The following is a 27713-nucleotide window of genomic DNA, read 5'->3' as shown; positions in this document are numbered from 1 at the left end:
ATTGTGAGGAAACGCTTTTAATTGTAGATTTTATAGGATTAGAGTTAGCAGTTGTGATAGTTGCGTTCTCAAATTCGAGTATGATTACAACATCCCTTTACATAGTTCGAATTGTGAGAAATGGCAATTAGTTTGCACATTCGGGACTTATTAGTATGAGTTTTGAAAAGGTTTAGACCCACACATAAGCTATGTATTGAAAGTTGTATGAGGTTGTGAACTATAGGAAAAGACTTTTCAAAGCACCACGTATCAGAAATCTGAACTTTGGTAAGAAAGTGAATAATTATTGATTTCTAGAAGTTCAACTGATTTTCGAGTACATGTTAAAGCTAGTGGTAGCATAATTGTTATGCTGATAAGCACATAATTGTTATGCTAGTGGGAGCATAATTATTATTTTAAGTGTTGCAAGTTAGCAATGCTGGTTTTAGGAAACAAAGTTCTAAATTTGCAAAGTTGCATAATTTGGAAATTGTTTTGTTAGAGTGAGGCTTAAGGGTAGGAGCACTAATACTTCATTTCGAATCTAAAAGGTTAGATTGAAATTTTATAGACCATATTCATGAACATATATGAATGTCATGTTGAAATGTTTCAACATAGGATATTCTATATATTGAAATAATTATAGCAAGAGACTTGTCAAGTATTATGTCTTTATGTAAGACATTATGAATCGTATCTCATATGCTTCAGATATACGATCGATTGCATATGCTATAATATTTGGTTGTTCTAATTTTTCCAAATGTCTGGTGCATTGAGATGGAAAAAGGATTAGAATTAGTTAGGACTAAAGTTATTAAAAAACTGTCAGGGACAATCTAAGGTTTACCGAAGATTGGTTGCCACTGAACAGTTGGAAGTATAGTAATGGATGGACCATATTGATATAATTCAGAATAGATAGGATTTTGTTAAGGATGGATTTTCATATGGCATTTATGGAAATGTTTCCATAATGGGAGTTGGATATTAAGAATCTGTGTGTAAAGTTACAAACTTTAATGTAAGAAGGATGCTCAAAGGAATGTAATTTTAATGTGAGACTTCATTTCCATGGAATTGTTTTTGTAACCAATCTCCAATGGAATGCTTTGTAATATCATTGCCCAAGTCTCTATGACTTTGGTACCTTCACATTACAAAAAGTATTATTGCATGAAAGTTTAGACTTTAACATATTCTAGTAGTGGTAGGAATTTGGCAATCTTACACTTGTCATAAGGATTAGGAAATTCGGAAATAAGCATCAATAGAAATGTATTCAATTGATCTATTTCACAAAGGAATGACCATAGATAATCATAGTATGCATGCTTGGAGCATGGGTTGACTATTGTTTTAGTTCAAGTATTCAGTTGATTAGTCGAAACAGTAAACAGTGAATAAGGTCTAATTAATATGGTGATGAAATAATAAGTGTTTTATTTATATTCAAAAGTTTTGAGACCATATTGGATTAAATTATTCTTGTGTTTCATTTTGCATGTTTTACTTCCCGAATAACAGGATTATTCAAACATCCATAGTCGATCTTACTTTGGATGTAAGTAATGAAGTAAGACTTTCATGAATCCGACTATAGATTGTCTAAGTGCTTATACATATAATATGTTTGCTACAGTCTTTGTGAGTACTCTTGAAATAAGAATTTGAGTATTGGATTAAATTCACGCTCATTTGAATCACTTCATGGATTTTATCACGAGTGATTATGAGACGATAATATCTAATATTCTTGAAACGAATACATATAGTTGTGGTTTACGAGTCGGTTGCACATTGATAATATGTAAACGCATCAATAACTTGATGTTATAAAACATATTGTTGTGTGTGATTTGATGAGTGAATAGTACAAGCATATGAGTCGAAGTTTATCTGTTCCTTTTAGCCTAAATGTGATAAAAGTGATATCTGTGTGCCCCTCGATGAGTTAGTGATGACACCCTAAGAGCTTGTCAAAGCTTGGACTGATTTGATTTTGTCAATTAATCGGTCGTCATAAATCGAGAAACGGGAAACAGAACATAGACAAAGAGAATGATTGTAACGACCCAAATTTTTCAATAGAAAATTTTTCATTTTTGATTAGCCAAAACACTTTTCCATAAACAATGAAATACAAATACAATTGTTTCCAAAATTCATATCAATTACAATTTTATTTCAAAACATCAGAGTGTCCCATAAAAACGCCTGAGAGAGAGAGTGCACGTCGCACCATCAAGCCTTGCCCTTGCCCTTGGGCTTCGATGTACCTGAATTAAATCCAAAAACTGTTAGCTAATGCTTAGTGAGTTCCCCAAAGTATACCCCACACACAATCCATACAACATGTATCATATTAGCTATAAAAGCTACATATATCACATAATCAATGCATACACCATATAGGGATGCCCTGGAAACCCTCCAGGGTCTTACTCCGGGTGCCTCAGGAACCCCCCGAAGTCTTAGCTCAAGGATGCCGTGGAAACCCTCCAGGGTCTTACTCTGGGTACCTCGTAAACCCCCCGAGGTCTTTACTAAGGATGCCTTGAAAACCCTCCAAGGTCTTACACATAGGTGCCTCGGGAACCCCCCAAGGTCTTTCATGCAATTATCACAAATAACTAGAATGTCAGATATTCCATAACCAACTAGCGTATCACATAACAAATAATGGGCCGACCTTGGTGCCTTAGACCCATTGGTATGGTGAGGAGAATCACCTATGTCTGCTGAATCTGAAAGTTGTACTCCTAACAGTTTGTAACCACCCGTGCTGAGTAATAATACCATTACCAAAGATTAGGACCGAAACACAATCCAATCAAAGAACCCAAAACCCAAGTCCTTTCACAATAGCCCAAAAAGTCTTCCTTTGCTAATGGGCCCAAAATCCATGTCCAAAATCACTATGGGCCTCATGCCCAAAAACTGATAAACTGGCCCACTAACTCAAAAAGTGACCAGGCTAATGATTAATTAAGGCCCAAAAGCTTACAAGCCCAAAACAAGTCTGAGTCCATCGGATGTGCGTTCACATTGCATACCACCCTAGTACATGCAGCGTACTCAGTTTCTGAACCGTACACACTACGTACTCTAAGTTACGCCCAACGTACAAACAGATTAAGCACATTTTCCATTAAGTGCTTAATACTCGATGTTCTAGTGTCCAGAATTTAGATCTAATTTCATTAGTACGTCCTAAAGCGTATAGTTTTTGCATGTCCCATATGTTCCCAACAACCCATTAAGACCTTTCAAGATTCTTAATCCATGCATGAGGTCAAAGCACCCATCAAGAGTCCATTTTTATGCTATGAATGGACCATAGGACTTCAGATCTATCCACCCTAAGCTCTGGAGTTGCTCAAACTCTCAAGTGGTGGTTCAAGAACCAAAAAGGGACTAAGGAGAAAACCCTAGCTCTAGAAATGGAAGTGATAACTAAGGTGAAAGCTTTTTACCTCCTTAAGCTTTCTAGACTGCTCAAAATGTAAGATCCAGAAGCTCTTCTTTGTTTAAGCTTGTTGATTCTTCTTCCTTGTAGCTAACACACAAAAAAGATGGTGTCTAAACACTCAAAAGCTCAAGAACACACTCTCTAATGATTTTAGGGTTTTTAGGGACGTTTGAAGGTGAAGGAGGTTGGTTAGGGTGAAGCTCGAATGAGATAAGGATGCTTATATAGGTCTCAAGTCCGGAATTTAGGGTGTGAACATACGTTACGTATGCCCTACGTACCCTTTGGTACGCCTAACGTACATGATGGCCCTACGCGATCATCCATGCATGGTACGCTAAGCATACCCATGAAGTAAGCCCATCGTACTTAAGGGACTTATTATGCAATATTTTAAATTTCAAGGGCTTCATTGGTAATACCTGATTTGGAGTTTTACAACTCTTCCCCACTTGAACTAGACATCGTCCTTGAAGTCCGTAGATGCAAAACAAATCGGGGTAATGCTCCTGTATCTCATCCTCCGACTCCCATGTCCATTCGGAGCACCTTCGGTGTTGCCATTACACCTTTACTAGCTTCACTTCCTTGTTCCAAAAAACCTTGGACTTCCTATCCAAAATTGCAATGGGCCTCTCAAACTAGTCCAGGCTTTATTCGACCTGAATGTCGTCCATAGAAACGACCGCGGCCTCGTCGGTGAGACACTTCCGAAGCACTGACACATGAAATGTGTTGTGAATTTGGCTGAGCTCATCCAACTGCTCCAAACGATAGGCCACCTTGCCCACCCGGGCCGTAATCTTGAACGATCGAATATATCGAGGCCCCAACTTGCCTTTCTTCCAAAACCTGATGACCCCCTTCCATGGCGACACCTTTAGTAACACGAAGTCCCCTACCTGGAACTCAAGATATGATAGCCTCCGATCAGCATAGCTTTTTTGACGTCTCTGTGCGACTCTTAGCCGGTCGCACACCCGCTGAATCAGCCCGGTAGTATTGAGCACTACCTTAGTTCTCCCCACGTCTCGGTGTCGAACCTCGCCCCAACAAACTGGGGTCCTACACCTCCGACCATACAACATCATAAATGGAGGTCGGTCGATATTGGCATGGTAACTTTTATTGTATGACAACTCTACCAACGGGAGGTATGTATCCCAGCTCCCTCCAAAATCCAACATGCATGCTCGAAGCATATCCTCGAGTGTCTAAATCGTCCTCTAACTCTGTCCATCTGTCTAGGGGTGGTACACCATACTAAAATGCAACTGAGTGCCCAGTTCCTCATGGAACTTCTTCCAGAATCTAGATGTAAATCGAATATCTCTATCAGAAACTAATGACACTGGCACCCCGTGTCTGGCTACCACCTTCCACACATAAATATTTGCCAACTTCTCAGCGGATATACTCTCAGAGATCGGAATAAAATGGGCACTCTTCATCAACCTCACCACAATCACCCATATGGCGTGAACACCCATCGATGTCCTCGGTAACTTCGTGATGAAGTCCATAGTGGTCTCTTCCTACTTCCACATGAGAATGGGTAGCGACTGGACCTTTCCAAGAGGTCGCTGATGCTCGGCCTTGACCTTCCTACAGGTCAAACACCACTCCATGAACCAAGCGATCTCCCGCTTCATGTAGGGCCACCAGTAGCTCAGTCTCAGGTCTTTATACATTTTCGTAGCCCCCAGATGTATAGAGAACTTAGACTTGTGTGCCTCCTCTCATATCTTCTGTCTCACTCCTTCAGTCACTAGTACCCACACAATGCCACACTGTGTCAGGAGGCCTTGTCTATCCTGAACAAACAAGGGATACTGTCCTCGACTCCGCTCTATCTTCCAATTCTCTTTCTTCACACCCTCGACCTGATCGTCCTTGATCATATCCAACAATGGAGATATCACTGTCATCCTCAAACAAACATTCCCAATCGGGTAACCTGCCGCCTTGCGGCTCAAAGTATCGGCCACCATGTTGGCCTTCCCTGGATGGTATAAGATCTCACAATCATAGTCCTTCAGCATGTCCAACCACCTCCACAGTTGCATGTTGAGGTTCTGCTGATCCATCAAATACTTCAAACTCTTATGATATGTATAAATAGTGCACCTTACTCCATACAATTAGTACCTTTAAATCTTGAGAGCAAACACCACTGCCCCCAGTTCTAGGTCGTCGGTGGGGTAATACGCCTCATGAGGCTTCAAATGCCTCGAGGGGTAAGCTATCACATGCCCTCTGCATCAGTACAATGCCTAACCCTGAGATCGAGCATCACCGTACACTACCAAATCATCTAACCCCTCAGGTAGTACTAGAATCAGAGCCTCGTATAACCTCCGTCTCAGGGTCTCAAAAGCCAATTGTTGATCCGTATCCCATCAAAATGCCACATTCTTCTTGGTCAAGCGGGTCAAAGGCATATCAATCTTGGAGAAATCCTGGATGAATCTCCGATAATAGCCTGTAAACCCAAGAGGCTACGGATGTCGGATGCGTTCTTCGGTACTTCCCACCGCATTACTGCCTCAACCTTGGCTGGATCAACCGAAATGTCCTCCTAGTTGATGATATGCCCTAAAAATTGTACCTCTAGCAGCCATAAATCACACTTGGAGAACTTGGTGTAAAGTCTCTCCGCCCTCAGTGTCAACAATATCTCCCTCAGATGTTGCTCATGCTTCTCCTTGGTCTTAGAATAGACCAGGATATCATCAATAAAAATGATCACCGACCGATTCAGCATCGGTCTGCACACTCTGTTCATGAGATCCTTGAACGTTGTTGGGGCATTGGTGAGCCCAAATGGCATCACCACAAACTCATAGTGCTCTTACCGAGTCCAGAAAGATGTCTTTGGCATATCCTCCTCCTGAATCCTCATCTGGTGATACCCTGACTGAAGATCAATCCTGGAAGACCAAGACGCACCCTGTAGCTGATCGAACACATCATCGATCCTCGTTAACAGATAATGGTTTTTCATTGTTAGCTTGTTCAGCTCTCGATAATCAATGCACATTCTGTGTGATCCATCCTTCTTTTTTGCGAACAGGATTGGAGCTCCCCTTGAGGAATTCCTCGGATGGATAAACCCTCAGTCTAGCAGCTCCTGAAGTTTCATAGATAGCTCCTGCATCTTGGGCGGTGCTAGCCGGTACGGTGCCTTCGCTATCAGAGCGGCACCCGACACCAAATCAATATGTAACTACACTTGCCTCTCCAGAGGCACTCCCACTAACTCCTCGGGAATGACATCCCTAAACTCATGTACAACCGACACACTACCCACATCCGTCATGGTCTTAACCCTCGTATCCGAGATATATGCCATAAATCTCATTACAACCCTGTTGCAAAAAACTCTTAGCTCTCGCAGCTGAACAGAGGGTTGGCCCCTATAAGGCCCTCTCACCATGAATAACCAGTTCTCCTCGACTTGGGGTTCGAACCCTCATCAACTGGCGCTCGCAATCGATCATGGACCCATTAATGCCCAACCACTCCATCCCGACAATCACCTTCAGTCCTCGCAACGGCATCGAGACTAGATCAACACGGAACCTCTCTCCAAGTGCATTCAGGAAATAGTCCCAGTACACCCTCACAGCACTCACGGTGCGGTCATCTGCAATATCAACCTCAAGTGGGGAACCCAAAGTCCCCGGCACATCCTGAAACTTCTTGCTAAGCGCAAGAGATACAAATGATCGGGCAGCACCCGAATCGAATAAAACGTGAGCTGACATACCATTGACCAAAAAGGTCCCTACACATAAGCACAATACACACATAAGTAATGCAAATAAATATAGATCAGGAGAATAGAATACGTACCGGCCACAACGTCGGGTGCTGCCCGAGCCTCCTACCTAGTCAACTGAAATGTGCGGCTCTCCACTGCTAGAGCATCCGCCTTGGCAAGGCGGCCATCTTTAATCCTCATGGTGACGGGCGCAAGCGCCGCCACTGCTCCTCCCCCTCCCTGCAACTTCGGATAGTCGGCCCGTTTGTGGCCGGTCTGGTTGCAGTGAAAAAAAATCAAGCCCTTCTTGGGGCAGTCCCTGCTCACATGGCTCGGCTGACCACAAGTATAAAACATCGTGCCCGACCCTCGACAAGCTCCACCATGCGATCTCCCACACTTGGCACACCGACCCCGACCATGCTAGCCCCTACTGGATGAATCCAAGGTCTTAGGCTTTTTATCCTGACCTACTGTTGTGTGTGTCTGCTCAGGCTTCCGCTTGGTGTGGGAGTCCAACTCCATCTCCAACTCATGGGCCTTCTGCACCATCTCATTCAGGGCTTCACACCCTATAAAGGTCACAAACTCCTGGATATCATCCTTCAACATGGAATGATACCTCGTCCGCCTCATATCCTCGTTTGTAGTATACTGTGAAATCAACAGTGCTCGTTCCCGAAGCTTGGCGGTGATCTCCGCCACAGTCTCAGTGGTCTGCTGAAGGTCATGAAACTCCCTCACAAGTATGTGTACCTCAATCGGTGGTTCAAACTCCAAATCATACCCCCTAACAAACTCAGCCCACATCATCTCGGCCAAACTCACCTTGTCCGTATTAGGACAAGAACTCGTGTGTTGGGCGTTCTCTATGTCCGCCACCCAATGTCGGCTAACAATGGGGTCCTTGACCCCGAAAAACTCTAGCGCCTCGCACGCCTTGAACTCCCGGAACGAGGGAGTTCGAGCCCCGACTTGGCCCATAGCAATCTCTGCTCTGAATGCCCTAATCCTCTCCTCCATGATCTCCATCATACCCTCCCTGACTGTCCCAAAGATAAATAGGGTAGCGTCAAGAATTCCCCTCGTAACCTCGACTGCGATGAGCTCATGCAACCTCTTGTCGATGGGCTCGGTACCATCACCCGACCTAGATCTAGATCCCGATCCTGATCCCCCAACTCCATTTCGTGTCACCACCATACTAAACTGCAATGTCATAAATCATAATTATCAGGATGTCCAAACACGGGATCTTTCCAAACCAGTTCTCCTTAGAGCTTTCAGATCTAACATTGGTTCGGGTGCAATGTGATAACCCGAAATTTCCATTCTGAACAAACCATATCAAGCCAATAGAAGTTAGAACAGCTACAGTGAAATTCCAAACTTCGGGTATAAGTTTGGCAGTTTTTCAGGATTTACACTTAAGGGGATATCAGGAGAGTAGATGCACTAGGTTGTGCAACACTGTTATTCCAATACTCTAGGATATTAGAGTTCATTCCGGGAATAAAAATATTTTCTGCCAAAAATCCCAAGACTATATATAGAAATCTGAACCAAAATAATTCATTAGTTACATTTCCAATTAGAGAAAACCCAAAATTCTCTCTCACGGATCTTCGGGTTTTTATCCCAAATCATGAGTACTTCTATCTAGTTGTATTATATAGCTTAGATTATGTTTTATAACATCAAAATCAGACCAAAACCCCAAGATTTGGGAGTTTACCGCCCAAGAACACTTGGGGAGTAAACTCCATTTTAAGGGCCAAAAGGGTGCCCAATGTCCCTCAAATCCTTGGAACTCAAAGTAGAAGCCTCCATTACATGTTTTAGACCACAAAACAATTAAGATTCATGGCTAGAAGTAAGTTCACGGCCAAGGAAGTTCTTGGGTCGTGAACTCCATTTTAGGTTGCCAAAATGCCTTAAATGTCATCATTAAGCCAAGAGACTAGCATATCACATTACCTTGATGTATCTAGGACCCAAAACAATCAAAATACCAACACCTATGGGTGTTCACGGCCGCAAACACATGGCCAAATGGTTCATGGGCCGAAAACTCAAGTTAGGAGTGTTTTGATGCCACAAACACTTCCTAAGGCTTAGGCTTAAATTTAGACATGTACCCTAAAGTGTTTATAGCCTAGAAAACATAAGGAATCACAAGTATTAAGGAGTTTACGGCCAAGACAAGTTCTTGGGCCGTAAACCCCTATAAAGGGGTCAAATGACACCCTAACTCCTTCCTTATGCCTAGAACCCAACATAGATCATAACCTTGAAGTGTTATGAACCTCAAAACATCAAATGGTACTCCTTACCATGAGTTTACGGTCATAAACTCATGGGGGAGTGGTCCCAGGGCCGTGAACATCAAGCAAGGCCATTTTAAGGCCTTAACCCACCCAAACACTTGTTTAAGACTAGAAGCTCTTCACCACTTAAGTTGTATTAATGTTAAGATTCATTTTGTGACCTAAGAGAGAGTTTACGGCCAGGATTTTACTCCCCTGGGCCGTAAACTCCAACACATATGGTCTTTTGACCATAAACTCCCATAAGAGGTCTTGCACTCCTTTGTTGAAACCCATTAGCCTCCTAGCACTTGACCAAAAGTGTTTTCCTCGCATTAGGATATTTACACATGTTTAATTAGTGTTATAATCACTAATTGTTTATATACATAAGTCTTCATAGGTAACTAGGACCATTGTGTGAGTCTAAGGTCTTCACTTGACACCTAGCAGTCCTACCTCTTCAGTTCATCCGTGTCACCCACAACAGGTGAGTTCATACCCCTTAATCAATGTTTTAACTGTTTTTAAATGTTTTATGGGGGGATACAAGTAGAATCATGCTACTTATTATATCAATCACATGTGATTAATAAGCAGCATTCAAATGATTTACTACTCATTAGCCGTTTTATCAAACAGTTTCATTCAAATGTTTTTCATAAACACTTTATGTGTTTAAAACTCCTTATTACACTGTACATTTTACTCTGTATGTTTTATTTCAAACTTATATACAATTGTGTTTCAAACAAATGTTTCTTTATACTAAATTGTTTTATCAAACCCATGCCTTCAAGCCGTTTTATAGATTGACATCAATTCGATCTTTTCTTAGATAGTAATTATGTTCAAAGGTTTTACAAAACTTATTTTATGCTTTTATATTATAAGTTGCATGCCTCTATATGTATAGTTATATAAGTAATGTTTAAAAGACTTAGGAAGGCTATCCACCTTGTTTCCTTTTCCTCGATTTGGATGTTGTCTGATAGGATATCGGGTACCGTCCGAAGGTCGTTTAAATATTAGTTATATATCATGTGTACATATATAGTCATAAAGGTTTTTCCAGTTCAGCCAATGCCCTTGGATAGCAAGGGTATACATCCATGTTCATACGTACCAGTTATATTACTAGTAAGCTACCATATGGGTAGTTTAGGAAGATACTAGAACTATTACTAGAACGCGATATCATACAAGGAGTCAGTTCATTCATGAGTCAATACTTGCTAGATAGAGAGAACATACATTACAGCTAGAACATTACAGTACATTACTATACAATTACATAATTACGTTTACATAGAGATTTTGTTATAAGAATGCGTATATTTGTATAGTTATATAAGTAATGTTTAAAAGACTTAGGAAGGCTATCCACCTTGTTTCCTTTTCCTTGATTTGGATGTGGTCTGATAGGATATCGGGTACCGTCCGAAGGTCGTTTAAACATTAGTTATATATCATGTATACATATATGGACATAATAGTTCCTTTCAGTCAGTTCAGTGCCTTTGGGTAGCAAGGGCATACGTTCATATACTTTTACATGATTACGCTTACATAAGTACATATACATGAATACGTTACCAAAATTGTAATCCACTGTATCGGAGCATGCCTTAAATGTCATGGCCCGAGTTGTAGCCAGATTCTCTTGGAGGGAGATTGTGAGTTTGCGTATAGATCTATACTGGATTGACTATCCTACACCTTGCTGCTAGCTACAGTCGGACCTGCAGGTCTACGGGTGCCAAACGTCATTTCTTTTTACAACCTAACTTTTGTCGTTGTTACCAGTCGATATTATGGTACAATTAATCACATTATACCTTAATATAAATCCGGTTTAAGGTAGTTAGTACAGCAGTAGTTCTTATAGTGCTACATTTCAGTACTACATTAATTTTCCCTGTACATATATTTAGTGATCTTTTCACTTAAACTTTAAATGTAAAAACTATATTTTGTTAATGATAGTTACACTTGGGAAAAATTACACACTTTTACATGAAACGAACATTTAGAACAGTTAAGTCTTGGTAGAAGACTACATTGAGAACAGGTAGGTCTTGGTAGAAGACACCCTTATATAATAGTAGGAATCATAGGGATTTCTAGAGTTTTTCAAACGTTTACAGTTGTTTTACAAACATTTTTATACTTACAGTTCATATACATCTTCCATACTTATAGTTCATAAACTTACAAATTCGTACATACAAATTAAGCCACTAAAATACTTATGATCTCACCAGCTTTAAAGCTGGTACTCTCTTTCAAAATAACTTGTATCCTCAGGTCAACCATAGACAAGTACCGATGCAAGGTTCAGGAAGATGGTGCTCGATCAAGACGCATCTTTCATTTTGACTTATGCTTTATTGTTTATCAGAATTTGACAGAACACAATTGTATAATAATTATATTATTAATGCAATGGATGATGTTGTTCCTTGTTTACTACTTTTCATTGTTGTGATACTGTACATGACGTCCTCCGCCCCCGAACGTTTCCGCCGTTCTTGGTTTTGGGGTGTGACATGCAAGTCCTGTGCTTTCAGGAGTACGGGCCAAATACTACCTTCAACACCTACCTGTATGTTCCCCAAGGCTCTACCTGTTAGCTCCAATTCGCAACAAAACAAATCATATGCGACAGACTATTGCATATCTCAAATCCTAGGCGATCCTAATATTTGCTCTACCCACATCAATCTTACCCATCATAACAGGTTGCCTTTATGAATGCAAATTATACACAGAAAAGGATCAAATAGACTTTCAAATAATAGCTTCCGCCCTAGGACCACAACCAAACAAGGAACAGGAAATAAGGTCAAATCAATCATTCTAAGGCTATAAGCTCCTAACCGTATATAATTTTAAAAGCATACACATAGCAAGATCCATACGATCATTATAACTTAAATATCAGTATAACATTTCTAACATATTGGGGAACTACTTACTTGGCTCGGTCGATCACACGCGTTGCACTATCCTCATTTCCATTCTTAAAAAGTTCTTAACTTTTATTTTTAAAAACAATTTTACCATTTCCTTAGTTTGAGTCCCGAGACACCCGAGAGTGTGTCCGAATCCCTCAAACCAAAGGCTCTGATACCAACTTGTAACGACCCAAATTTTTCAAAAGAAAATTTTCATTTTTGATTAGCCAAAACACTTTTTTCATAAACCATGAAATCCAAATACAATTGTTTCCAAACCCTCCAAGTTCTTACACATAGGTGTGTCGGGAACCCCCCGAGGTCTTTACATAGGTTGCCTTGGGAACCCTCCAAGTTCTTATACATAGGTGTGCCAGGAACCCCCCCCCCCCCTCGAGGTCTTTCGTGAAAGTATCACAAATAAATAGCATAGCACATATTCCATAACCAACTAGCATATCACATAACAAATTATGGGTTGGCCTTGGTGCCTTAGACCCATTAGTATGGTGAGGAGACTCACCTCTGTCTGCTGAATCCGCAAGTTGCACTAATAACAATCTGTAACCACTCGTGCTGAATAATAATACCATTACCAAAGATTAGGACCAAAACACAATCCAATCGAAGAACCCAAAACCCAAGTCCTTTCACAATGGCCTAAAAAGTATTCCTCTGCTAATGGTCCCAAAATCCATATCCAAAATCACTAATGGGAATCATGGCCCAAAACATATAAATTTGCCCACTAACTCAAAACATGACCAGGCCCAATGACAAATTAAGGCCCAAAACAAGTCTGATTCCATCTGATGTGCGTACGCTTTACGTACCACCCTGGTACACGTAGCGTACTGAGTTTTTGAGTCATATGTGTTGCGTACTCTAAGTTATGACCATCGTACAAACAGATTAAGCACGTTTTCCATTAAGTGCTTCATACTCGATGTTCTAACATCCAGACTTTAGATCTGATTTCATTAAGACGTCCTAAGGCTTAAAGTTGGTAACAACCCATTAAGACCTTTCCAAGAGTCTTAATCCATGCATGATGTCAAAACACCCATCAAGCCTCCATTTTTATGCTATGAATGGACCAAAGGACTTCAGATCTCTCGTCCTTAAGCTCTGGAGTTGCTCAAACTCTCAAGAGGTGTTTCAAGAACACAAAAGAGACTAAGGAGAAAACCCTAGCTCTATAAAGGAAGTGATAACCAAGGTGAAATCGTTTTACCTCCTTAAGCTTCCTAGACTACTCAAAATGTAATATCCAGATGCTCCTCTTCATTTAAGCTTGTTTCTTATTCTTCCTTGTAGCTAACACACAAAAAGGATAATGTTTAAACACTCAAAAGCTCATGAACACACTCTCTAATGTTTTTAGGGTTTTCAGGGATGTTTGAAGGTGAAGGAGGCTGGTTAGGGTGAAGCTCAAATGAAATAAGGGTGCTTATATAGCTCTTAAGTCCAAAATTTTGGGTTTGAACATCCGTCACATACGCTAAGTGTACCTATGAAGTACGCCCAATGTACTTAAGGGACTTATTATGCATTTTTTTAAAATTTCAAGGGCTTCAAAGGTAATACCTGATTTGGAGTGTTACAATGATCATAATGCATGTCTCTTTTTCATAAGATATCTTGTATAACGGAGGAATATTTGATCACTTATCTAAAGCACGCATTACTTATAAGATCAGAGTTTGACAACGGCTTTTGAAATATACGATTGCTAATCAGATTCTGAAGTCATACTTGCAATAAAAGTTATTAGACTTATCCAAGTGGGAGACTGTTGGATTAGGTGTCTAAGACATAAATACATTTGGTATGTACCTAATTTGATTACGAACATGGTCCTTTTGGTTTGCCTTCACTCATGCAACTTGATAGGATGACTAGAGGAGACAGAGAGAAAGAGTGTAGGATTTATTATATGAATAATAAATTGGTACTCATAATGATTTTATTAATATATAACAAGATTAATATATTATTTGGAAATCATATTATTAATTAGTAATTGATCATAAATTAATTTGATATTAATTTTGGGATTAAAGGAACTAATTAATAATGAAGGGGCTATTTTGCAAATCATTGATAGTTGTGAAATTGGGCTTAGGACTCCTTGTAAGTGGAGTGGACAAAATTTATGGGTTACCCCATGAGATCTCGTCCAAGGGTTTACCAAGGAGGTCCATGGGTTGCTTTGGGCTTAAGTTAGGAACTAGGATTTACTTATTCAAGTCTAGCTTTTCAAGACTAACCAACCTAACCATATATAAACCCTAAACCCGTAGGATTTTTGGACCTAAGCATATGATACTTACTCTGGGTGAAAATTCTTGTATCTCCATGTCATCCTTGTTGTGTTGAGTGCTTGTGACTCCATTAGAGGTGCAACACTTGGGGCACTAGGCTTTCAGAAGTCAAGCTCTAGAAAGGATTGAAATTGTTATTACAATATAACAAGTGAGGTAATCTTCTAACCCATATATATATATATATATATATATATATATATATATATATACGTGTGTGTGTGTGTGTGTGAATTTTTAATTGTACGTACTAGATCTAGGGTTTTGCTTTGGATAATTGATTTGCATGCATAACTTGAGAAAAACCTAGATCCAAAGCATTAGGGTTGCATGTGCACCATAGGAATGTTGTAATGCTTAAAAACCCATTAGTTTTCGTTATGTCACTCGAGAGAGTTCTATAGTCATACTGAGTTTGTTGGAGCTATGTTCTGAGCATCTCTAGAGGATTTTTGAAGTTTGAACTCTCCAAGTATACGGTTTTATATGTGAAGGTTCGGTTTAGAAGGCGTTTACTCTATCCAATGGTGTTTAGATCGATTTCACTAATTTAGTTGGAAATGCTGGGTGAAAGGCCTCCCAAGTCTCCATCTACGATTCGGAGTTGTCTTGTACGAAGGATCATATTGTGTTGTTTCATACTTTTTAAGAGTCAAGTCAGGTATGTTCATGGTTAAGCCCGTCTGAGGATATAGTGTTACAGATGTCAGTCAATGATGGTTCGAGCACTAAGTAGGGGAGAGTTGGGTGTTCTGACTGGCAAATCATCATTCGATCTGATTTTATGGTTTCATCACAATGGGTCATGGAAATTTGCAGTTTAGGGACGTTAGATTTTTAGTTCAGGGTTTATGGTTACATGAGGGAAGGAAGTGGGCTATCATTGAAGCGTTCATGATTAGGAAGTTTCTCATTGCATTCCTCAGGTATCTGGAGAAGTCCTCCATGGACGCGGAGAATTCAATTTTTGGTCAGATTGTGAGTGCAGAGCAAGATGTCGTTAGGTAGGTATGTTGTCCTCGTAGTAAAAAGCTAATCGGTAATGACCTTGTTGCGGACAATAGTTCTTTCTAGAAGTGCCAGGGGTTTTGATCGGGGAGCTTTGAGCCACTCGAGTTGTGCAACAGATTTAGAGAACATGGTTAGCTCACGGTATGGTTCGGTTATTTATAACCGAGAATGCACAGTCATTTCTGTGTCGGACAGCTTCAGAGTTTGATAAGAGTATTTTTGTGGTAGTTTTGGTTAGTGTGTGTGAGGTCATTAGATTTAGTTCTCGATCATTTATTGATTGGTTATTGTTTCGTTTAGCAGTAGTAGTTGAGGATAATCGAAGGATTCAAGTTGTATCAACCAAGGGTGCAATTGATGAGCCAACACTTGGACAAGTTCAGTAAAGTTTGTATCTTGGTCATGGTGTAGGCGTTCTATCGATTTTTGGTAGTGGGATTTTCGTTCCTAGTGTTTTGAAATGGCAGTTGGCCTTAGTCAATGGAAGATCAGAAATCAAGGAAACAACGTTTAGTTTTTCGGTAGGAACGTGGTTGCATAAAATTCATTTTCAGCAGGTTGCATCGGCCGGGTTGGCAGCATTTCTAGCATATTTATGGAATCCCTTCCGAAATTGGAAGTTTTACTGATCTTTTACACATTGGTGGGATATTTCTAGTCTCATCCAGGTGTGAAATCTTAATTATTGTCGATAGAAGAATGTGTCTGATGGAGGATGAGGTTCAGTGTATCGTTCGATTTGTTGGTATGACACCTTGTAGGTAAGGTCACATTTAAGGAGAAAAACAACTGGCATGTGGAGCATAGTGTCCTCTTTTAGGGGAGTGTGACATGTTGGAGCAGGCATTCAACGGCTTATTTAATTCCTGATGGTGTGCGGTCATGTTTCGTTTGATCATTTGTTAGTGGCAATCGGATTGCAGAAGGGTGCATGTCTCATAATGGTATAACTCATGTATTTTGGTAGAATGTTGAGTGAGATATTTACTGTGTTCCTACCAATTAGTGGAATGAGGGCAATATCTCCTTATAGTCGTTAGATCCAAGTCGTTAGTCTTCATGTTTGTTGTTGGATGGTGGCAAGAACGATGAGGAGCTATGAACTTCTCATCTTAATGGCAGAATGACGTCACAACATGTTATGAGCCATCGTGGAGTTCACTTTTGTGATTGAGGTCGGCAGTTGGGTAGCGGAGACATGTGTGTGCGTTCGTTAATCGTGTGACATTGACGGGTATTTGACCAGTATAGTGTCGTCACGGTTGTCTTAGTGGCCGGCAGGTTGAGTTAAGCAGATGCAGAGTGTTGACTTGCTGGGAAAGCCATAGTAGTATGTTGACAACTCATTGTTGGGATTCTTCCTATCAAACTTGTGTTCATTTCATAATGAGCCTTCGTGTGAATTCTCTCTAAATATTACATATGTCATGATGGTTGTTATGAGTATTGTTAGAGTTACTGGTAACTCTAGGACTACTGATGGTCCCTACGTTTCTGATAACCCACAACTGTTTACATTGACATAGGGGTACTGGTATACAGGTTTGGAATACCAAGGGGCCAGTGGTTCAGGTGGTTTTAAGACCCTTGGGAATTTTGCCAGATGTTTGTGCGCCTGTGTTGTACTGAGAGCCTGAGTGTCACATGTGTTTCGATTTGGCTAGTTGGTACTTGTCAATAAGCCAAGTTTGTAGTTAAGGACCTCAATCATGATATCTAATTATGGGTTGGAATGAGTTAAATAGAAACTATTCTGTTTGACTCTCTCCATGGCTTAATGCAGGGTTTTGAGGTAAGGAGGGGGTGTGTGGACTAAATTAGCTCTTGTCTGTTCTTTGTCACTCGGATGACAGTTTCTGCAGTTAGTAGGGAATTTCTATCTTCTGCTTTTAGTGGGATGGCGTAAGGTTGGGAATGGTTTTTTTATTCTAATCATACCTTTGAGTCTTAGTCAACATGGTAGAGGTTGAGGGATACCTTGTCCCCTAGGGGGAGAGACTAGTTCGAGGAACATAAGTTACGAGCACGGGAGCCAGCTCTTCTTGAATCGGTTGGTTATGATGTGATGATCTTCATTCTCTGTCAGTGAGCATGAATGAGTGGCCGATGGAGATTATCAATAAGAAGTTACGAGCAAGGGAGCCTTCTCTCGCTCTCTCTCTATCTCTCTTTATCTCTCTTTCTTTATCTCTCTCTCACTCTCTCTCTGTATATATACACACACACATACACACACACACACATATATATATATATATATATATATATATACACACACACACACACATACACACATCAAACAAAAAAACTAAGTTTATTTCTTAAGATATGTATGATCAGTTATGAACATTGGTCATTTTCATATGTTTCTATGGCTTTTGTAACATCCAATGCAGATACTTGATCTTTTAATATTTTGAATTAAATAAGAATGAAAAACCCCAATATATAGAGAGCACGACATGAGAAAGGGTATCTCACGACGTGACATTTGGGCTGAATCGTGTGGCCATTTTTGAGGCTCACCACGTGAGATCAGGCTAACCTAATTCCCTATTTGTGCCATATTTAAGGGAAGTGTGAGGCTAGGGTTAGACCCTCAGTCTTCATCACCTCCTTTCTGTCCAAATCGACTTTAGCCTCCATTAGTTACCTTGAAGAGCTCATATGGTGGTTTTGGCTCTTTGAAGAAGAGGACTCCTTAGGCACATCACTTTTGTTAAGAAATTACCTTCCTCATCAACGTGCAGTACTTTTAGACCTGTGTAAGTCCTTAAGATCCTGCCTTTATCTCTTATGCATGCTAGATCTAAGATTTAAGATTTGATGGGTTGAGTAGCATGCTAGATCTAAGATTTATGCTAGATCTCTTATGAATCGTGTGACCTTTGTGAGTCCTTAAGCTCCTTTTCATGGATGGGTTGAGTAGCATGCATGGGATCCATAAAGTTAGCAACTTTATGGATCATTGAGGAATTTACTTGTAGTATAAGTTCAAATCTAAAGTTTTGTGTTGGTATTAGACTCCAAGCATTAGTCTTGATCCCATGTTTCTTTTTATTGACCTAGTTAGTGTCCAAGTCATGCATTACACATGCATGACTAAAAAACTGCAATTTTGATGATCCTTTGGGTTAGGGAAAACCCTATGGAAGGTCTCAAGGTGTAGCTCAAGGGATTAAGAGCTTAATGCTCAAAGCTTTCCAGAACGGATCTCACGACGTGTGAAATGTCGTTTCATGTCGTGAGAAGAGAGTATCACGATTATTTTGTCCTGGTTCAGTCACAATATGACCTATGGGTGGTGATGACATGATTGTTGACTGAACTAGACCATGATTGACTTTTTTACCATAGTTGACTTTTTGGGTCAAAATAAGGTTTTAAACGATGTTGGTTGATAGGGTTTGACTTTACTGTTTCCAAGTATATTGTTGCTCATCTCTACCCTATATGTGAGAGCTGTTATATTGCTAGATGCTATTCACGAGGTTAGACTTCCTACTATACTTCCATGTGTGGTAGTATACCTTGACCAATTGGGTCTTATCTGTTGATTATTGTTATATGTCAACTGATTTGCTGATAAATCTAGGACCGATGTGAGTCCATGGGGCTGCTGATAGTCCCCATAGTTGTTGATGACCCGGGAGGTGTGTTGTTAATCTACATAGTGTTTTATTAGCCCACTGTGACAATTGATAGTCCCCAGGGGTGTTGTTAACCCATAGTTATTTATATTGTGTGTTGTATGTGGCATTTGAGAGTGCTGGTAGTTTTAGGGCTACTAATAGAACATAGCTAATTTTTATGTTGTGTTGTATGAAATATTTAAGGGAACTCACTAAGCTTTGTGCTTAAAGTTGTGAATTAACTATTATAACTCTGATTTCTGAATATTCGCTATGAACAAATGGTGTATTCGAAATATGGTTTTATTAAAAATGGATGTTATAGCTCTGCAGTTAATCTACAAAGCGTGTTATTAGCCCACTGGACAATAGATAGTCCCTAGGGTTGTTATTAACCCATAGTTGTTTATATTGTGTTGTAGGTGACATTCGAGACTACTGATAGTTCTTGGGCTACTGATAGAACATAGTTGATTTTTATGTTGTGATGTATGAAATATTTTGGGGAACTCACTAAGCTTTGTGCTTAAAGTAGTGGATTAACTATTATAACTCTGATTTTTTTGAATATTGGGTTATGAACAAATGGTGTATACGAAATGTGGTTTTATTAAAAATGGATGTTATGTATATTTTAAAAATGAAAATTTGGCCTGGGATTTTGGACGTTACAACTTTATATTTTTGGTTCTATGTTGAACTCTTGACTATATATATATATATATATATATATATATATATATATATATATATATATATATATATATATATATATATATATATATATATATATATATATATATATATAAGTTGTAAAAAATGTTCGATGTTAGCTAGTCAGTGACGTTAGCTAACATTCCGTGTTAGCTAATCAGCTAGTATCGTAACAAAGCTCATTGATTTTAAATATGTTAAATATAACTAATTTCGTAATAATGTCTGTAAATAAATATATTAAATACGACTAATATCAAATTAAAATAGGATATTATAATTAATACAACACTAATCATTCATTAAATAGTTTCTATTGGGATATAACTTCTTTAATGTGTAAAAAATTCATCGTTTCCTACTGCTTCCCTAATTGTGTAAAAATGGAAAAATAGTTACACGCCTTATAGTTGGTCCAGTAACGCCTAGAGACTAATCGGAGATTAATCAGGATTTAACCAGGAAAAGTTCTATATATATATATATATATATATATGTGTGTGTGTGTGTGTGTGTCTGTGTGTGTGTGTCTGTGTGTGTGTGTGTGTGTGTGTGTGTGGCAAAGTTGAATACAGAACCGTTAATAATGAAGGAGCCAATGAACCAATTCAAGGCATCGGAGTTTTAAAGTGATCAACAACAAAAAGAAGGGTTGTAGACTTTTACAATGGACGCTCATATACCAGATTATAACAAAACTCACTTTTTTTTGTTTAATTTTTTAGGCCATTTTTTTATCGAAAAAAAAAACGAAGATACCGTTGTTCATGATTTTTCATCCTTTTCCATAGAGATCCATATTGATATATTAAAAATAATTCTTTTTTTGAAAAAAACTCATTTCATTTTCTTTCTTTTCTGAAAAGTTAAGGTCTATTATTTGTCCAAAAAAAATAAATAAATATATCATCATTCATATTTTTTTGGTACTCTTTAAAAGTAGATTTATATTGATTTTTTTTGAATCAAAATTTCAGTTTAGATTCGCATTTTGAATCTGCTGAGATTCACATTGTGAATGTAAATCTGCTCAGAAGGTTTATTGTTTATTCAAAAAAACTAATAAATAAATAAAATTTTATATTTTTTTGGTACTCTTTAAACACAGATTCATATTAATGTTTAAAAAAATTGAAATTTCAGTTGAATCTAAACATAGATTCATATGAACGTTTAAAAAAATCGAAAATTCAGTTCAGATTCAAATTGTGAATCTGCTCATATTCATATTGTGAATCTGTTCAGATTGACAGTGTGAATAATAGTAAATCTGATTCACATTTTGAATACTGAAAGCTAAATTATATTTACAGTTCAAATACACAATGTGAATAAATCTATTTGTTGATTTCACAAAACTAATTTATGAGTAAAAAATGTTAGAATATTATAAAACTAATGGAAATATATTTCGATTCATATGTAATTTTCACTTAATTTATGAATGATCAAAGAGTTGAAATAGTAAATCGAGACATTGTGAATTGTAAAATTACAATTTTTACAATTTAGATTCTCAGTATGAATCATCAATTTTTTTTAATCAATGTTTATGTTTATATCTAGAGGACAAAAAATTGATATTTTTGGTATAATTATTTTTTTATATAAAAATAAACATAAAGGTTGAAAAAAACAACAAAATGAAATGGGTGTTTTTCGGGGGAAAAAAATGTGTTTTTCATATATCAAAATTGATCTCTATGGAAAGATGACGAAAAATCGTGAACAAAGGTTATTGGTTTTCTTTTTAATAAAAAACATGGCTTAAAAATATAAACGAAAAAATGATGTCAGTTTTTTTTTCGTAAAGGTGTGGGTTTTATGGTATAATTCTGTGACAACCCGAATTTTTTTTTCCTTTTAAAGCCTAGTCAATCAACTCAATTGAGTGTCAAACTCATTAGTATTGAGTTCTAGCCCGATTAAAGGTCATTCTAAAGAGTTTTGAGCCTAATACACTTAAGGAATAAGTGTTAGAAAGTACCTGTTAGAACCATAGTGTAGCAAATCGAACCATAACCTCATATAAATGAGTTCACGGCCACAAGACAATGAGTTTACGGTTATAAACTCATGTGGCCATAAACTCAAGAGCATATATAAGGCATTTGGTCATTTCTAGTCATTTATCTCATTCCTTGGCCGATTTCTTCAAATCCACTCAAGTGTCATCAAGACTTTCTTCCTAGATCTTCAAAAGATGTAAGTATTCTTCCTAGATTTGTTGATATATATCTTAATCTAGTATCCTTCCATGATTTCATCCCTAGAAATCACTCTTTTCTTAGATCTTCAAGTTTCACCAAGAACGCCAAGAACACATACTAGTGTTCTTGGCCAATATCAACCATTTCAAGCTTCTAGATCGTAAGTACTCTTCCCTATACTTCATATCTACTTAGGAATCATGCTTAGATACTTGAAAGAATCAAGAACACAAGGACAAAAGGAGTTTATGGCCAGTCCATCTCCCATGGCCGTAACTCCCTTCAAGGGTGCCATTTTGGCCATCAACCCTCCTATATGCAAGGCTTGTGACCCAGAACCCTTCCTTGATGATTGTAGGACCTTAAACTACTCTCATAAACATAAAAGTTCATGAGTTTATGGCTGTAAACTCCTTTCGGTCATCAACTCATTAAAATCCTCAATGAAGGTGGTCTTTCTCATCCTAGTTTAGAGCAAAAGTCCCTAAAGTTTCCCTAGCCTCCAAACTTGCACTTATACATGAGTGACCATGAGTATATGGCCGTAAACTCCCTTGGGCCGTAAACCCATGGTAGTAAACTCATTTTAGTACCATTTCACATTCCTTGTTGAATCACATGTGATTCCAACACTTGGTCAAAGTGTTTCCTAGTCCGGGACGGTGTTTCCTTTCATATAGTTGCTTATAAACACTATATTCATGCCAATATTTGTCATTATATGTCATTTAGGACTTGCTGTGTCTCGGGAGTTTATTCGTGGAACATCTCATCCTTACACGCATACCCGTTTTGAATCACCCACATCAGCTGAGTTCATACCCCGTAATGAATCTTTTAACTGTTTTAAATGCTTTTAAGGGGAGGGGGAATACAAGTTGAACACAATGATAATTGTGTAATTGTTTTTTATAACATCTTTCAAAATGTTGCTTATGTCTTCTATAAGTGATCAAAACATTTCAAAAACTATTTTACAGTTATGTTGCTTTATAGTTTAGCAAAACTCCGTTTTTAAAGTACAAGCATAACTTAGTAGTAAAATGAGTCTTTTCAATATCAGTTCAAGTAGAATACTAGTAAACTATAATGGGTATAGTTTAGGGGTTCAGTTCATACTAGATACAATACTCGATAACAGAAAGAACATACTAAGATACTATAACAAGAGAAGGTACTAAGATACTATACCAAAACGAACATACTAAGATGCTATAGCATGGCACTATTACAGGATCTAACTATACCAATGAATCACTAACACATTATTTTAAACAAAAGGTAATAGTTATATTGGGTATGCATGATCATATAATTATAATGTGGATGTTCACGGCTTGCAATTACTATGGGATCTAGCCATCACATTATCCCTTATTAGTCAATTTAAGGCAATTACTACAACAGTAGTTACTATATACAATACTATAGTAGTTACATTTTACAAACGACAAATAGAACAGTCGGGTCTAGTTCATTCAGTACAAAGTGACCATAATGCTAACCTTATGATTTCTTAATGTATACATCAAGAGGTATCTATATAAATAGGATCCGACATGTAATAAGATGTGTGCTTTCCGCTTCATTTCCTGTTCCTTGTTTGGTTGTGGGCTTAGAGCAGATTCACCCAACCTATTATCTATTTGATTTTAGTTATATATATGTTATGTACACATTAAGTCATCATAAGGGGTACCAAGTATGGGTCAAGTCATAGGACACTAATTCAATGCACAGTTTTCTAGTACAAAGCATACTTTTCAAACAGAACTTTTGGTACTCAAAGCTAGAAATTCACATGTAAAGGGTTTAATCCATTTTATTAAACCAATGTAGACTTAAAGGAATTTAGGTGATTGACTCTATAATACCTTAGTTTATACATCATGGTTATATATCATTAATACCCAATAGGTAGTTGGATGTGTGCTTTCCGCCTTATTTCATGTTCCTTGTTTGGTTGTGGGATTAGGGAAGATTCATCTAATCAACTATTTATTTGATATTAGATTGAATATAGCTAGTATAAACTAAGTGATTGTAGAAGTAGTCACTATGGTCACTATTTTATTATAAGATATAAGGGTTTTCTTAAAGGATCTTTTCATTAAATATAAAGGAACTATTACAATTAACTCCATGAGTAACAAGTGAATACACCGGTGTTATATACAACGAGGACCTAACAAACAACGGGATGTGTGCTATCCGCCTTACCTCCTGTTCCTTGTTTGGTTGTGGACTTAGGGCAGATGCCCACAATCGATTGTTTGTTTACTCTGAGTTTTATATAACTTGTATTCATTTAGTACTCATAGAAAGGATTGTAGAATCATTTTTATGTATCTTTCATCAAATTAGGAAATATAGGATTTTCTAGAGGAACAGGCGAACTTTTCTAAAATCAGAACTTATAACTTACTACATTTCAACTACATTTTTCAATAACTTTCTACGACTTGCATACATCACTAAAATCTTATGAACTCACCAGCTTAATTGTTGATAAACTCTTTCAAATAACTTGTATTCTCAGGAAACTAGTAGACAGGTACTCGCGCTGGGAATTCAGAAGATGGAGCAGTATAGCTTAAGTCTTGTTTTGTTATTTGCTTATGTATTCTATGTTTTGTGAACACATGCTTTGTAAACACTTTATTTCTAAATGAAATGGTTGTTCATTACTTTCTTACTATGATACATGTCTTGTGATACTAAACATGACGTCCTTCACCCCCGAACGTTTCCGCCGTTCCGGTTTTGGGGTGTGACAGATTGGTATCAGAGCATTGCTTATAGTGAACTAAGTATATCAATCGATAAATGATATACAACTATAAATACAATGGGGCTTAAGTGCTCTGGATAATGATATACTTATAAAAATATACCTACTTGCTTATACATGTATACATACTAGAACAAGTATCATGAGGAGAACAGAACTAAAGTATTTAAAGGTTGAACATTCTCGTCAAACCTGAGCAGTTATGTAATCATAGCTAGGATCAATATAGCCTGATCAACTATATTCCTTCGAGATGTGACCGACATGTTCTTGGGAGAGATGTCGTGTTGCAACGGTGTTAAAACTTACCTAACTCTATACAAAGGATCTCTAGATCAGAACATGAAAGTTAGAATAATGTAGGAGTATTTTAGGTTCTATATAAATAACTTATGTGATAACTTAAAATACCCTTACGGATAGGTCTATAATTTTACAATGTATACTCCCAAGGTTATATATAATTGGGGTTTTATAGACTTAGAATTTGTGATCTACGTTTCATTACCTGTTCCTTGTTTGGTTGTAGTTTTGGATTAGGATCATTTATTCGAAGGTCTATTTAATCTTGAATTATATACAACTCGTATACATTGTACAATTATAGCAGGACTCTGTAAGGATCGCCACATAAAGTTACCTTAAATCTCATAGGTTCTCTAGTCACATCCGTTCTCGCACAACAAACCCGGATAGATGTAACCACTTCCTCATAGTAGACAACAGAAGAGTCAATAAGGAACAAGGACAAGTTCATGAGAAGTATTCAAAGAAGGATCAACCGGAGTAACCAAAACGTCATATGCGTCACGCTAATAAATAATAATCTTCGTTAACTTAATGAGTTAGTGGGAACACTACTCACCCTATATGTTAGGGTTATTTTCTTTACATGCAGCTGGTAACAGTTATACAGGCAACATATATTCATTCTAGAATAGCCATTTCTAATTCATAAAGTTCATTTGGTATAGAGTTTTTATGAATTGTTTCTAGAACCCTGTGGAAGTCAGGACCCAATACATTCAGAACTAGGATAACCTTGTCTTTTAGCTTTCGGCATGTGTCCATTGCTCTAGACTTATTTCGTCTCATCTTTGTATTCTTTTAGCAAAGATGCCTCCTCGCAAATCAAACAGACACACCACTCCGATAACTCCAACACCTTCCCCACAAATCGATGTGACAACTCTGAATGTTGCAGTAGCTGCGGCTGTGGCAACAACCATGGTTCAATATCATCCTACCAATTCCAGCGGAGGTGGAACACCTATTCATGCTACTCAAAGTGAGGTCCCTGTCTGCTCGAGAGAGTGCTCCTACAAGGACTTCATCAACTGCAAACCCTTTTCCTTTAATGGAAATGGTGGAGTCATCGCTCTGATGTGATGGTTCGAGAAAACAGATTCGGTCTTTGAAATCTGTTCCTGCCCAGAAGGGAGCAAAGTGAAGTTTGTTGCCTACACCTTCTCCAACAGAGCCCTTACATGGTGGAACATCCATGTTAAGTCACTGACCTTATCAGTGGCTAACTCAATAGGTTGGGAAAACCTAAAAGAGTTGATGCTGGAAGAGTACTGCCCAAGGTGTGAAGTACAAAAGCTGGAACAAGAACTATGGGAACTTAAGATGGTCGGCTCAGACATAGTGACCTACACTGACAGGTTTTCCGACCTTGCAGCACTATGCCCCGGGATGGTTACCCCAGAGAGCAAGAAGATAGAAAGATACACTTGGGGTCTAGTTTCCCCGATCCAATGAGATGTATTGTCTTCTAACCAAGACACATTTGGTAGTGCCAAACGCCTGTCCCAGCGACTCATTGACCATGGAGTCCGCCATGGTGTAGAAGTCCTCACTCTCGAACCATCAAAGGGAAAGGACTATAATCAGAAGTCGGGAAACATGAAGAAGAAGAAGAAGCGAACAACCCAGGAAACCCCACAAGAGCAACAACCGAGTACTATGTACGCCGCTATAATGCCTACTGCTTCAGCACATGCCAATAGGTATGCTGGAACCCTTCTGAAGTGTAGAAAGTGCAACTATCACCACACTGGAGTATGTCGGGAAATGCAGTGTCTGAACTACAACAGAAAAGGACACACAGTCCGTTTCTGCAGGGCACCGGCTCAACCGATCTCCCAAGTCCCCGGAGTTGAAGAAAACCAAGTTTGTTATGGCTGTGGAGAGACTGGTCACTACTAGAGGGACTGTCCGATAACAAAGAACTCGGGCGCGGACGGACGAATCTTGATGATCACCGCAGGAGAATCAACCCCAGAGTCGTCAACGAGCAGCGGTACGTCTTCAATCTAGTAATTACTTTAAAAATTAATTTATATTTGTATAAGATTAAAACTAAGGGGAATACACTTAAAAGTAATCTTAATCACTCACATATTGAAGTAAGTCACGGTATTCAAGAGAACTAAAAGATCCATTTAGAGAAGCTAAGATGGTTTAGCATATACATCAGGGTTGTGCATAACTAAGATGTTGCAGACTTAGAGTGAGTGATTCCGCCTTAATTCTTGTTCCTTGT

Source organism: Lactuca sativa, chromosome 8 (assembly GCF_002870075.4).
Source record: "Lactuca sativa cultivar Salinas chromosome 8, Lsat_Salinas_v11, whole genome shotgun sequence".
NCBI classification, from domain to species: Eukaryota; Viridiplantae; Streptophyta; class Magnoliopsida; order Asterales; family Asteraceae; genus Lactuca; species Lactuca sativa.
This window is presented reverse-complemented; position numbering follows the sequence as displayed.